Source organism: Scyliorhinus torazame, chromosome 11 (assembly GCF_047496885.1).
Source record: "Scyliorhinus torazame isolate Kashiwa2021f chromosome 11, sScyTor2.1, whole genome shotgun sequence".
Classification (NCBI taxonomy): Eukaryota; Metazoa; Chordata; class Chondrichthyes; order Carcharhiniformes; family Scyliorhinidae; genus Scyliorhinus; species Scyliorhinus torazame.
In genome coordinates, this window is record NC_092717.1 from 207,964,954 (window position 1) to 207,978,331 (window position 13,378).

General features: G+C 52.5%; 1 non-coding gene across 1 annotated transcript; it reads right to left on the reverse strand.

Annotated features, from left to right (window-relative positions):
• Window positions 1-344: 344 nt before the first annotated feature.
• LOC140386090 (5.8S ribosomal RNA) lies at window positions 345-498 on the reverse strand. The gene has a single exon (XR_011933568.1). It is a non-coding gene; the product is annotated as a 5.8S ribosomal RNA (ribosomal RNA).
• Window positions 499-13,378: the final 12,880 nt, after the last annotated feature.

Sequence of the window (13,378 nt, forward strand, 5' to 3'; positions counted from 1 at the left end):
CCAGCAACAGTCATTTTCTCTCCCTGTGTGTGCTGAGCCAAATCAGCCGAACTCAGCTTTTGTTTCCTGACGCGCAGAGAGTCAACCCTGGACTGAGCCTGGAGGAAGCCAAGCACCACCGACATCGAGACAGTCAAGTCCTTGCTACCCATTGACAGCCGTGCCGGGAACCGAGGCGGCTGAGCCAACGAATGGTGCACAACCGCTCGGAGGCAAACCACCAAAGGTCAAACTCTCCAAAGCGGTGAACTCTGGGTCTGCACTTTGAGGGACAGAGAGGGCGGTGCCACTGCGACACCCCAGCAGCACTCTCGCCACCTAGGCAAATGTCATTGATTGTCAAGTGACCCTCAGACAGACGTAGACCTGGGAAAAACCCGGGGCCACAAAGTGCGTTCAAAGTGTCGATGATCAACGTGACCTGCAATTCACATTAATTCTCACAGCTAGCTGCGTCCTTCATTAACGCACGAGCCAAGAGATCCACCGCTAAGAGTTATCTGTACTTTGGTTTGTTCCTCCAATGAGGGCTGAACCGGGACAGTGCGAAACGTTCCCGCCTAACGCAATGAGAGCCCCAGCTTGGCGTGGCCCACAAGCAATCAGTCGCTCATCAAAATTACAAATGGGTTTTACTGTGTTCAGGGCGCTCCCGGCACATTGCGTGGCAACCCGGGAAAACGCGAGAGCTCAACTGTGCCGTCATGCCCCGCAGCCAACAGATGGAGGTGCTCTGCCACCACTGGCTGCCAGGCGCACCAGGTCTCACCTACACAGCTGGATGCCGCTGACCAAGGCTCCAGGGTCTGCCACCCCGTGAGCACTCTTGCTGGCCTCGGCACCACTGGCTCAGAGTGAGAGTGGATGGCAACTGCCACAATGTGATGGGCCCCCGGTACAACTCTTTTGGTGCAACCAAAGGCGCCAATTGGAAGAATACACACATGCACGGAAACTGTGTCTGCCCGTTTCCATTTCTTTGCCGTGGAAAGAGCGTTCGGCTACAGGAACAGGGCACCGTGCTTGAAACAGCCGATAATGAGGACTCAGAGCCTGCCCATTCCAGAGCTCGAATATTGCCACTGATGTAGAGATTAAATGCATGTCTCGGGTTCACAAGGGCTGCGAATTCTCAGCCGATGTCCGTCTGACACTTTTGTTTTGCGTGGGAGGGGGGGTGGTGGACACAGAGAATGGGGAGGGACAACCAAGCCTGAACAACAGCGTGTGCTGGCCTGCTGAAGGCCCTCCCATGTTGGACACGACCCACCCGATCATTCGACAGGGTCTGGAGCGGCACACGTAACTGTGTAAAAAGGGTGCAATGTCTAGCTGACACAGAGCGTGGCCTATCCACCGACAATCACCCAGTCAAGGCTTTCAGCACTCACACGGAACTTGCAACCAGCCGGCGTGCGACCTGTGACATTACTCGGTCTCTGGACACCCACTGATAGTCCGCATCTAGTTATCATCACCAGTGTAACCAGTCATTCACCACCAGCTAACAATGCTTGAACAGACTTAAGGCACCCACCCCAAATGCCTTTACTGAACTAGGTGATGTGCCATCAATTAACACAAGACGAGTTGTGAATGAAACTGTGGCTTTAATAAGCTAAACAGAAAGCCTCCTTGCCACTGATCCCGAACTGGGGCATGGCTGGAAGTCAGCCACCTTTATACCGAGCCCGAGGGGAGGCGGAGCCAGCAGGCAGTGGTTTACCACAATACATGTAACACACTAACAGTGGTTTACCACATTCACCCCCTGTTAAAAAAAGAGTCCAGCGGGGGTGAAGTGGACTTAAAGGCCGAGTCTGTCGGGGCCTTTGACCTTCCGCCGTGATCGCCTCAGTCCCGGCTGTGGTGTGTGCACTGATGTCGAGACCAGCGTATCCGGGAGCGTGTTGTCTTCTTCTTCGTCCAGTAGTTGAGTCGGTGGGGGGGGGGGGGGTGCGGTGTAGGGGTGGGGGTGGTGGTGATGGTCGCCGGCGGGCCTGCGGGTGCTAATTCTCGAAGTAGCTGGGTAGTGGTGGAGGGAGACGGTGTATGGTCGGGGGTGGTGGTGATGGTCGCTGGGGAACCTTCAGGTGCCAAATCCTGGAGGGAGACTGTGTCCAGCCGCCCGTCATGATGTGCCACGTAGGCATATTGTGGGTTGGCATTGAGGAGCAGGACCTTCTCGACGAGGGATCCGATTTATGACTCCTCGCATGCTTCCGGAGGAGGACAAGCCCTGGGGACTGTCAGCCAGGACGGGAGCGAAACCCCTGAGGTGGACTTCCTAGGGAAGGCAAACATACGTTCGTGAAAGGTCTCATTGATGGCAGTGCACAGGAGTGACTGGATGGAGTGCAGCGCATCGGGAAGGACCTCCTGCCAGGGGGAGAGTTCTAGACCATAGGGCCAGAAGGACGGCCTTCCAGACCGCCGCGTTCTCCCTCTCCACCTGTCCGTTTCCCCGGGGGTTGTAGCTGGTCATCCTGCTTGAGGCGATGCCCTTGCTAAGCAGGAACTGACGCAACTCGTCGCTCATGAAGGAAGAACCCCGATCGATTTGGAACAAGGTGAAGAGACTGTGCCGGGCCTTGATCACAGTGGCAGAGGTCATGTCAGGGCATGGGATGGCAAAGGGGAATTGTGAGTACTTGTCAACAACGTTGAGGAAGTGCATGTTATGGTCAGTGGAGGGGAGGGGCCCTATTGAAGTCGATGCTGAGGCGTTCAAAGGGGCGGGAGGCCTTTACCAGGTGTGCTCTGTTGGGCCGATAGAAGTGCGGTTTTCACTCCGCGCAGACCTGGCAGGCCCTGGTTATGGTCCTGACCTCCTCGATGGAGTAAGGCAGATCGCGAGCCTTGATAAAATGAAAAAAACGGATGACCCTCGGTTGACAGACGTCATTGTGGAGGGCCCGAAGTCGGTCTACTTGTGCTCTGGCGCATGTACCGCGGGATAGGGCATCTGGGGGCTCATTGAGCTTCCCAGGTCGGTACAAGATATCATAGCTGTAGGTGGAGAGTTCGATCCTTCACCTCAGAATCTTGTCGTTCTTGATCTTGCCCCGCTGTGTGTTATTAAACATGGAGGCAACCGACCGTTGGTCAGTGAGGAGAGTGAATCGCCTGCCGGCCAGGAATGCCTCCAATGTCGCACAGCTTCTACAATGGCTTGGGCTTACTTTTCGACTGAGGAATGTCGAATTTCGGAGGAATGGAGGGTACGGGAGAAGAAAGCCACGGGCCTGCCCTCCTGGTTAAGGGTAGAGGCCAGGGCAAGGTCCGACGCGTCGCTCTCCACCTGGAATGGAATGGACTCGTCCACAGCGTGCATCGCGGCTTTGGCAATATCTGCCTTGATGTGGTTGAAGGCCAGACAAGCTTCAGCCTTCAGGGGAAAAATGGTGGATTTAATGAGTGGACGTGCCTTGTCCGCATAATTGGGGACCCACTGGGCATAATAAGAGAAGAACTCCAGGCATCTCTTCAGGGCCTTGTGGCAGTGGGGGAGGGGAAGTTCCAGGAGGGGGAGCATGCGGTCGGGCCCTCGGACTCCGTTTTCCACAACGTAGCCAAGGTGGCTAGGCGGGTTGTGCGGAAAACGCATTTCTCCTTATTGTATGTGCGGCTAAGGAGCTTAGCGGTGTGGAGGAAATGCCGGAGGTTTGCGTCATGGTCCTGCTGGTCATGGCAGCAGATGGTGACATTATCTAGGTATGGGAACGTGGCCCGCAGCCTGAAATGGTCAACCATTCATTCCATTTCTCACTGGAAGACCGAGACCCCATTGGTGACACCAAAGGGAACCCTGAGGAAGTGGTAGAGGCGGCCACCTGCCTTGAAGGCAGTGTATTGGCGGTCCTCCGGGTGGATAGGGAGCTGGTAGCACACGGACTTCAAGTCAACAGTGGAGAAGACTTGATACTGCGCAATCTGATTGAACATGTCAGATATGCGGGGGAGGGAGTACGCATCGAGCTGCGTGTATCGGTTGATCGTCTGACTGTAGTCGATGACCATCCGGTGCTTCTCCCCAGTTTTGATGACGACCACTTGGGCTCTCCAGGGGCTGGTACCAGCCTCAATGATCCCCTCTCGTAGGAGTCGCTGGACCTCCGACCTGATAAAGGCCCTGTCCCAGGCACTGTATCGTCTGCTCCAAGTGGCGACGGGCTTACAGTCCGGGGTGAGGTTAGCGAAGAGCGAGAGTGGATCGATCTTACGGATCACGAGGCTACAGACGGTGACAGGGGCAGGGGTCCACCGAACTTTAAGGTAAGGCTTTGGAGGTGGCACTGAAAGTCGAGCCCCAGTAATAGGGCAGCGCAGAGATGGGGGAGGACGTAGAGCTGAAAATTAGTGTACTCTACGCCTTGTACCGAAAGGGTCGCGACACAGTACCCCCAGATTTCTACGGAATGTGATCCGGAAGCCAGGGAGATTTTCTGGGTCGCGGGTAAAATTGGGAGGGAGCAGCGCCTTACTGTATCTGGGTGGATAAAGCTGTCTGTGCTCCCAGAGTCGAAGAGGCAGGCCGTCTCGTGCCCGTTGATCCGGACAGTCATCGTGGATTTTGTGAGATGATGAGGTCCAGACTGGTCGAGTGTGATGGAGGCGAGCTTCGGAAGGTGGTGGGTGGGCTGGTCGGATGTACGACCGGGTGAGCAGGGGTCCCGGGAGCCGGCAAAATGGTTCCAAAATGGCAGCCCCCATGGGTCACGCGTGGCATCGAAGGTGGCGTCAGCCATCTGTATCCCGAGTCTGAGGGGAGGCGGAGCCATCAGGTAGTGGTTCACCACAATACATGTCGTACAGTAACAGTTTACCACAATATATATAATACACTAACAGTGGTTTACCACACTAGGCACACGCACCCGCCACACAGAGATGAAACAAACTTCAGGTACCCGCCAAAGTACTTAAACAGATTTTATCGTGCATAAGATATATATTTTACTGTCTGTTTTTTTATGTTCCTTGCTACTAAAATGCTTTGGCCGCAATCTACCAGCTGCATCCCACCAGAACCGGGGCGCGACGCGGCCGGTAGATCCCCCAGAGGTCTCCCCTGGGACTCCCGACACCCATTATGCCTTGCGAGATATAACCAGATATCACGTGACCAGGACCCAATTTTACTCAGCTAAGTGAGTTTAAGAATCTACTTAGCCGTGCTCGCGTGTAACGGCCACCCTTCATCTATCGGCCTCACAAACTGGGCAGACGGAACGGTACCTGCAGGGATCGCCCGGACAATCTAAGGTGGTCGGTCTCTTGGTACTTCCAGCCTGGCAGTGTCACCCTGTTAGTTTCACCTGGGTGTCAGATAGGCACTTCCAGGGTGCCCAGGTGACACTGCCAGGCTGGAAGGGGCACTGCCAAGGTGCAAGGGTAGCATTTTGCCCATGCCGATATTGGGTCGGGGGTGCCCTGCGTGTGTGAGGTGGGGTGCATGGGGGGGGGGGGGTGGGGGGGGTGGAGGGGAGGGGGAGTCGAGAGATTTGGATGCATGTGATCTTTTCCTGCACGGAGGAGTGCCACTGGCTGGAGCTCCCCTGTGCAGGAAACCACTCTGAACGCGGCCTCGAAAGGAGGGCGTACCATGCCGGGGCACAAAAATCAAACAGCGAGCCATTAAATAGCAGGGTCGTTCGTGGTGCTTGTGGTGCCGGGAACGACCCTGCTAATCCCGACCAGAATGGACTCTATTTTTGGGTTAGATTGTGCCCTTAGTCTGTTTTTGTGTGTCTCACCCCTAAAACACAGTTACCACCGGCCTGGTCAATGACCGATTTTTGACTGACAACAGAGTTCAAAAAGCCCGTCAAAATTTGCAGTAAAAGCCCTTGTGGACTTCCGAGAGCTCCTGAGGAGGCCTTTGATTGAAATCAAAACCGTTTCCCAAAGTTGGACCTTTCTGGGCATTTTCAAAGTGCACAATCTGTCAGAAAATGTTGTGAAAAGTGTGTTCCCGTAAATCTCTGGGCACCACGCCAAGCCCCCCTGCCAACAAAATCTAATGGCAATTCAGCGGGAGGCTGCCCGGTGGTCCTTCCGAGGAACAGGCTCCCTGCACAACGCTTTTTCAAAACTTCAGAGGGACCACCGGCGGCAACTAATTAACTAGCTGTCAAACACAGGGGACAACAAATGCAAATGTCCACGAGGTGTCCATGTTGGCGGGAGGAATCCGCTGACCTCAGCAAGAATGCCGCAACTGTGCCCCCAGTAAGCTGGCCAGATACAACCTCGGACACGTCCATGTGTGTCGGGATTTTGAGTCTGAGGGATCGGGGGCCACTTTTATCGAATTGACAACTGCTCCCTGGGGTACATTTTCATCTGTGTTACCCATTTGCAAGGCAGAGGACTTGCCAGAAACTAAGTCCAGGTGGTTAACAATTTTCGTGGCCCAGGAATGTTCTCCTCCTGCCAGAGATTAATCCCGTTGGCTGCCGCCAGTAGTTACCGGCAAGCGGAACACCCCATTGTAAGAAATGAGGCTATGTCCAACCTCGGCTGCGCATTTGCTGTTCAGGCCCCGATTCAAACCAGTCGCTAGTGCCGGGCAACACGCTCGCTCGGAAACTTTGTTCCTTCTTGGGAAGATCACGGCCCAAGTCCCATTGGTTAACTGTGCAATGGAGCCAGGACTGCCCCCTTTGTCAGTGACAACGTCCTTCTGGTTCACCCGGGGGAAAGACGAACCGGTCGGTCCACCTCCGACCCACATTTCCGACCGACAACGGAGTTCGAAAAGCCCACGGAAATTGGCATTAAATGTACTTGACTTATGAGCTCTTTTTCGCGAAGGCCTTCGACTTTCTTCGACAACCACACCCTGAGATGCATTTTCGTCTGGGTCACCCATTTACCAGGGAGAGGGCTTGCCCTCCCTGCCCGCGGCTCATTCATACTCAAATTCAAATTCAAACTCAAATTTAAATTCAAACTGAATGCGGAATTCATATATGCCATGATCGCTTTTTCCCCACAGGATCTTTTACGAAGAGATTATTAACTAAACCTGCCACATTGTGCAATATTAATTCTAAGATTCATGCTTAGTTGGTTCCACAATGTAATTTCCAGGATACTAACACAAAGAAATGTGTCACGTTCACCTTTCAGGTTATCCTTGCCAATGCAATTCATCTAGTGTGTGTGACGATTAAACCCCTACCCAATTATGATATTGCCATTGTTACTGACTGCCGTTTAACTGCTCTGGTCCAGCAAGCAAACAATTAAAGGTATGGAGCGGGATTCTCCGATATCGGCGCGATGTCCGCTGACCGGTGCCAAAAACGGCGCGAATCAGTCCAGCATCGCGCCGCCCCAAAGGTGCGGAATTCTCCGCATCTTGAGGGGCCGAGCCCTCACCTTGAGGGGCTCGGCTCGCGCCGGACTGATTTCCGCCCCGCCAGCTGGTGGGAAAGGCCTTTGGTGCCCCGCCAGCTGGCGTGGAAATGACTTTGCCAGGCGGCGCATGCGCGGGAGTGTCAGCGGCCGCTCACGGCATCCCCGCACATGCGCAGTGGAAGGGGTCTATTCCGCCTCCACCATGGTGGAGACCATGGTGAAGGCGGAAGGAAAAGAGTGCTCCCACAGCACAGGCCCGCCCGCGGATCGGTGGGCCCCGATCGCGGGCCAGGCCACCGTGGGGGCACCCCCCCGGGCCAGATCGCCCCGCGCCCCCCCCAGGACCCCGGAGCCTGCCCCCGCCGCCGTGTCCCGCCGTCCCAAAGGTGGTTCAATCCATGCCGGCTGGCATGGGTTGACAGCGTCGGGACCTCGGCCCATCGCGGACCGGAGAATCACCGGGGGATTCCCGCCGACCGGCGCGGCGCGATTCCCACCCCCTCTGAATCTCCAGTGGCGGAGAATTCGTGACACGGCGGGGTCGGGATTCACGCCGGCCCCCGGCGATTCTCTGACCTGGTGGGGGGTCGAAGAATCGCGCCCATGGTTCCCATTCCTTCTTGAAATGGGATTGCTCCTGGAAATTTTAAAACGATGTTTATATTTTTAAAGACCTTCTCGCCTTTTCTTTTGTCTCTCTTAATCCGGTCTTTCTTTATTCCTTTTTATTTCTGTACAGGATTTGACAATTGTGTTTGTATTCACATACTGTAATTCTCACCTCCTCCATTGTCCTTCTGTTTTTCCTTAATCCTTAAATCTGATTGCTTTGGGAGATGGATCACCTTTTTCTGTACATCAAGGTCTCAGATGTTCCCTTGCCTTCGCAACACCATTACCTACGCTCATTACCGATAGCTTACAGGGCAAATAATATTTGCGCAGAAGGGAGCAGGAAAGGTTTTAGATAACTGGGCTTGCGTGAGGTGACTTGATGCCACAAACTCCTATTTTGTTTCAGTCAGCTCCACAATGGCTCACGGTTAAGCTGCCACATTTCTGTAGATCCCTTTCTCTGTGGTGGTTTCAAATACAAATGATTCAATTCAAACCATAGAACAAACCCTCGGCTCAGATTTTCTTATCCCCTTTCGTAATATTTTGTCACTTCTCAGCTGATTGGGGTTGATTTCCTCTGTGCATTCGGTATAGTCAAGTCATTAAAATGTGCAGTTAAAGAAGGAGCTTGCTCTTTCAGTGCATTTTTTACACAGGGGAAATCTTCCCCCTCCTTGATTCCTGCTGCAACACTGTTGCACATGCCACAATGTCCCCTGGTGTCACAGGAGAGGGACATTTCACACACAGGCACAAGGGCCAGTGGGGAAATGAGACTATCTTTTTGTGCAGTGAATTGTTACAATCCGGAATGTGCTGCCTGAAAGGATGGTGGAAGCAGATTCAAAATGTAGCTTTAAAGATAATTAAATACATGATTGATGGGAGTGGTGGGAGGAGGAAATGCAGTGCTATGGAGAGAAAGCAGAGGAGTCGGGTTAATTTGATACCTCGCTGGCTCAGACGTGACAGTATAAATGACCTCCCTCTGTGATATATGATTTTCTGGCTCTAGGTGATTGTAAAATCTGTTGCTCTTTGCAGATTACCGTGCCTCCTTGGAGTGATGCTATAACGTGCACAGGTCTTATGGGGTAAGGATGATCCAATACTCCATGGATTTATTTTAATTTATTGACAGTTCCTTTGTACAAATAAATCCCAAAGCAATTACGTGAAATAATAAGCAGTCAACAACACAATAAGGTCACTAGCATTCCACCTTTACAAAGGAGACAAATCAATGACATGAACCAAAAAAAAACAGGCAACACGTCAATGAAGGTATCAGCATCCAAATCAACCTGCTACTCGCTCCCTCCCTAGCAGCTCCCGGCAGCAGACTCACATCAGTGGAAAGCCGCTGAGGTGATGCGACGATGCACCAGAAAGTCACACTGGTGTTGAGCACAGCAAAAGGGCAAGGGGGCGCCCCCACCCCCACTTTGAGGGCTGGAAACACGGATAAAAGGGCTGTAGCTGATAAACACATGGGGCTGGATTCTCCGTTTTTGGGACTATGTCCCCATACCGCCGTAAAAACTGTGGCCTTTCATGGCAGAAAAACTGGCGTGAAAGGGCCACATATTCATAGCCCTGCAAGGGACTAGCAGTGGACCGTCAGGAAGCTCGCAGCTTTTGCTGCAGATACGTGCCCCCGCACTTCCAGGTTGGAGGCTGCGCATGTGCACGATGGCATCCTCCAGCAGCTGCGCCGTGCTCCATGGCGGACTCAGACCGCGGAGTTGGACCTTCCAAATCGTGCCCCCAATCGGCCGCGCGCCCGGCCTGGACCGCCCGCGCAAAATTAGCCCGGTGCCGTATAAAGACCCCCTGCCCTCTAATCGACCCGCCCTCGACCATGGCTATGCTAGTATCCTGACCGGCAGGATGTCATTCGATCCACGCAGTCGGTACTTCGGCTGGTCGGAGGCAGAGAATGGTGGGGACGGCCTCCAGCAATGGCCACAGGGTGGGGATACGCGGCGAGGCGTACTATCTGAGTATGCTGCTTTTCGGGGCCCAGAGAATCAGGGAACCGGCGCTGGTCCTGATTTCGTGAGCGGAAATGGATTCTCCGCCCCGGCGCCGGCCCCAATTTCGGCGTCGGGATGCAGAGAATCCAGCCCAGGGCCTCCAAATAGCAACAGTGGACAATTAACAGTGCTATAAGGGTACCAGATCTCAATCCACCCGCATTACCCCCCCCCCGCACCCCCTGGCAGCACCCAGCCTCAGGGCACGGTGGGAGCACTAGAGAGCACCCCATTCTGGGAGCCAAGCCGCAGACAAAAGGGGCTGCAGCTGACATGGCCTCCAGATCAAGCAATACACAATCAAGAGTATAGAAACTCTCTCTCCCTCCATAACCCCAGCAGTAAACCCGTATCAGTGAAAACTCGCAAAACCAATCCACTGGAAAAGTCACACCGACAAAGAGCATGACAGAAGAAAGAGAGTGCAGCACCCCCGCCCCTTCTGCAGCACCAATTTTTGGCAAATTTTCAGATACTGAAACAATCCATGTCCATTTGCAACAAGACAGAGACAACATTCAGGCTTGGGCTAATAGTTGGGAGGCAACATTCACGCTATACAAGAGCCAGACAATGACCATCTCCAGCAAGAGAAAATCTAACTATTTTCCCTTGCCATTCCATGACTACCATAGTTGAAACCTCATTATTAACATCTTGGGGGTTCAGAAGCTGAACTGGACTAGTTAGATAAATACTGTGACTGCAAGAGCAGGTCACAGGCTGGAAATTCTGTGGCTTCCTAAAGCCTGTTCACCATCTCCAAGGTACGAGTCAGGAGTGTAATGGAATACTCTGCCCTTGCCTGGAGAGCGTAGCTCCAACAAAAATCAAGAAACACTGCACCATCCAGGACAAAGCGGCCTCCTTGATTGACACCCTATCCATCATATTAAATATTCACTCCCTCCACCACCAATGCACAGTGGCAGCAGCATGTACCATCTTCAAAATGCACAGCAGCAGCTCACCAAGGCAGCACCTTCCAAACCCACAACCTCTACCACGGTTGGGGTCTGTTTACTCCACACGTGGTGGTCTCGACTACCACTCTTGGACATGTGTGTCCACCCCTCTTGCAGGTCGTGGTAAACTGTGGAAGTGTCACACTGGGACAACTTCGCAGGAGAGAGAGAGAGAGTGGGTCACGCTTTATGCCTGACCAGTGAACCCACTTGAGTGAGCGTTTTTGAGGCGCCCAGACCCTTACGGTTCTAGTCTTCGGAATTATGCTCTGACTCTGTGATTCACCAGAACGAAAAGAGAGACGAGTGGGTGACACAAAAGGCCAAATATTATTAATTTTATTCAGGACCAGTCAATATACACAAACCATAGAAAGCATCCTATCTGGCTGCATCACTGCCTGGTATGGCAACTGCTCGGCCCAGGACCGCAAGAAACTTCAGAGAGTCGTGAACACCGCCCAGTCCATCACAGAAACCTGCCTCCCATCCATTGACTCCATTTACACCTCCCGCTGCCTGGGGACAGCAGGCAGCATAATCAAAGACCCCTCCCAATGGCTTACTCACTCTTCCAACTTCTTCCATCGGGCAGGAGATACAGAAGTCTGAGAACACGCACGAACAGACTCAAAAACAGCTTCTTCCCTGCTGTTACCAGACTTCTAAACGACCCTCTTGTGGAGTGACCTCATTAACACAACACCCCTGAATGCTTCATCTGATGCCAGTGCTTATGTAGTTACATTGTGTAACTTGTGTTGCCCTATTATGTATTTTCTTTTATTTCCTTTTCTTTTCATGTACTTAATGATCTGTTGAGCTGCTCACAGAAAATTACTTTTCACTGTACCTTGGTACACGTGACAATAAACAAATCCTATCCAATCCAAACCAAGCTGGTATAATATGAAAGAGAACAAAAAGGACTATAACGGCACACTGAATATCTTTAAATTTGCACAGATTTACAGAATTCCCAACCACCCTTCCTCAACAGCTCACTAATTGGGGATTTCTGGGAACCGGAAGGATATACTCGCCAATCCTGAGGTAGAGTTAATTTTAAAGTCCTTTCAGTTGTTTGGAGCAGTTGAAGTTGGTTGATTGCTGGTGTCTTCTGACGGTCCCCGGGTCGGCTTCACTTCTTGCTTCCCCACCAGCTAACTGACTTCTTCCCTGTTCGCTCTGTTCTCTTTACTCTGTGCTTTTGTTCTGAGTCAAAAATTTTAAAGTACTCAGCACCCATGGACCAGTTGAACCAGGAACATTCCTCATCACAATGGACGTCTCGGCACTCTACACCAGCATCCCCCATGACGACGGCATTGCTGCAACAACCTCAGTACTCAACACCGACAACTGCCAATCTCCAGACACAATTCTGCAACTTATCCCCTTCATTCTGGATCACAACGTTTTCACCTTCGACAACAAGTTCTTCATCCAGACGCACGGAACAGCCATGGCAACCAAATTCGCACCTCAATATGCCAACATCTTCATGCACAAGTTTGAACAAGACCTCCTCACCACACAGGACCTTCAACCGACGTTATACACCAGATTGCTGACATTTTTTTCCTTTGGATCCACGACGAAGAATCACTGAAACGACTACACGATGACATCAATAAGTTCCATCCCACCATCAGACTCACCATGGACTACTCTCCAAAATCAGTTGCATTCTTGGACACACTCATCTCCATCAAGGACGGTCACCTCAGCACTTCGCTTTACCGCAAGGCCACGGATAACCTCACGATGCTCCACTTCCCCAGCTTCCACCCTAAACACATTAAAGAAGCCATCCCCTATGGACAAGCTCTCCGTATACACAGGATCTGCTCAGCCGAGGTTGAGCGTAACAGACATCGACAGACACTGAAAGATGCCCTCGTACGAACGGGATATAGCGCTCGACTCATCGATCGACAGTTCCAACGAGCCACAGCGAAAAACCGGACCGACCTCCTCAGAAGACAAACACGGGACACAACCGACAGAGTACCCTTCGTCGTCCAGTACTTTCCTGGAGTGGAGACACTACGACATCTTCTTCGCAGCCTTTCAACACGTCATCGATGAAGATGAACATCTTGCCAAGGTCATTCCCACACCCCCACTACTTGCCTTCAAACAACCACGCAACCTCAAACAAACAATTGTTTGCAGCATTCAGCCTTCAGAACAGCAACCACGACACCACACAACCCTGCCATGGCAATCTCTGCAATACGTGCCAGATCATCGACATGGATACCACCATTACACATGAGAACACCACCCACCAGGTACGCGGTACATACTTGTGCGACTCGGCCAACGTTTTCTACCTCATACGCTGCAGGAAAGGATGTCCCGAAGCGTGGTACATTGGCGAGCCCATGC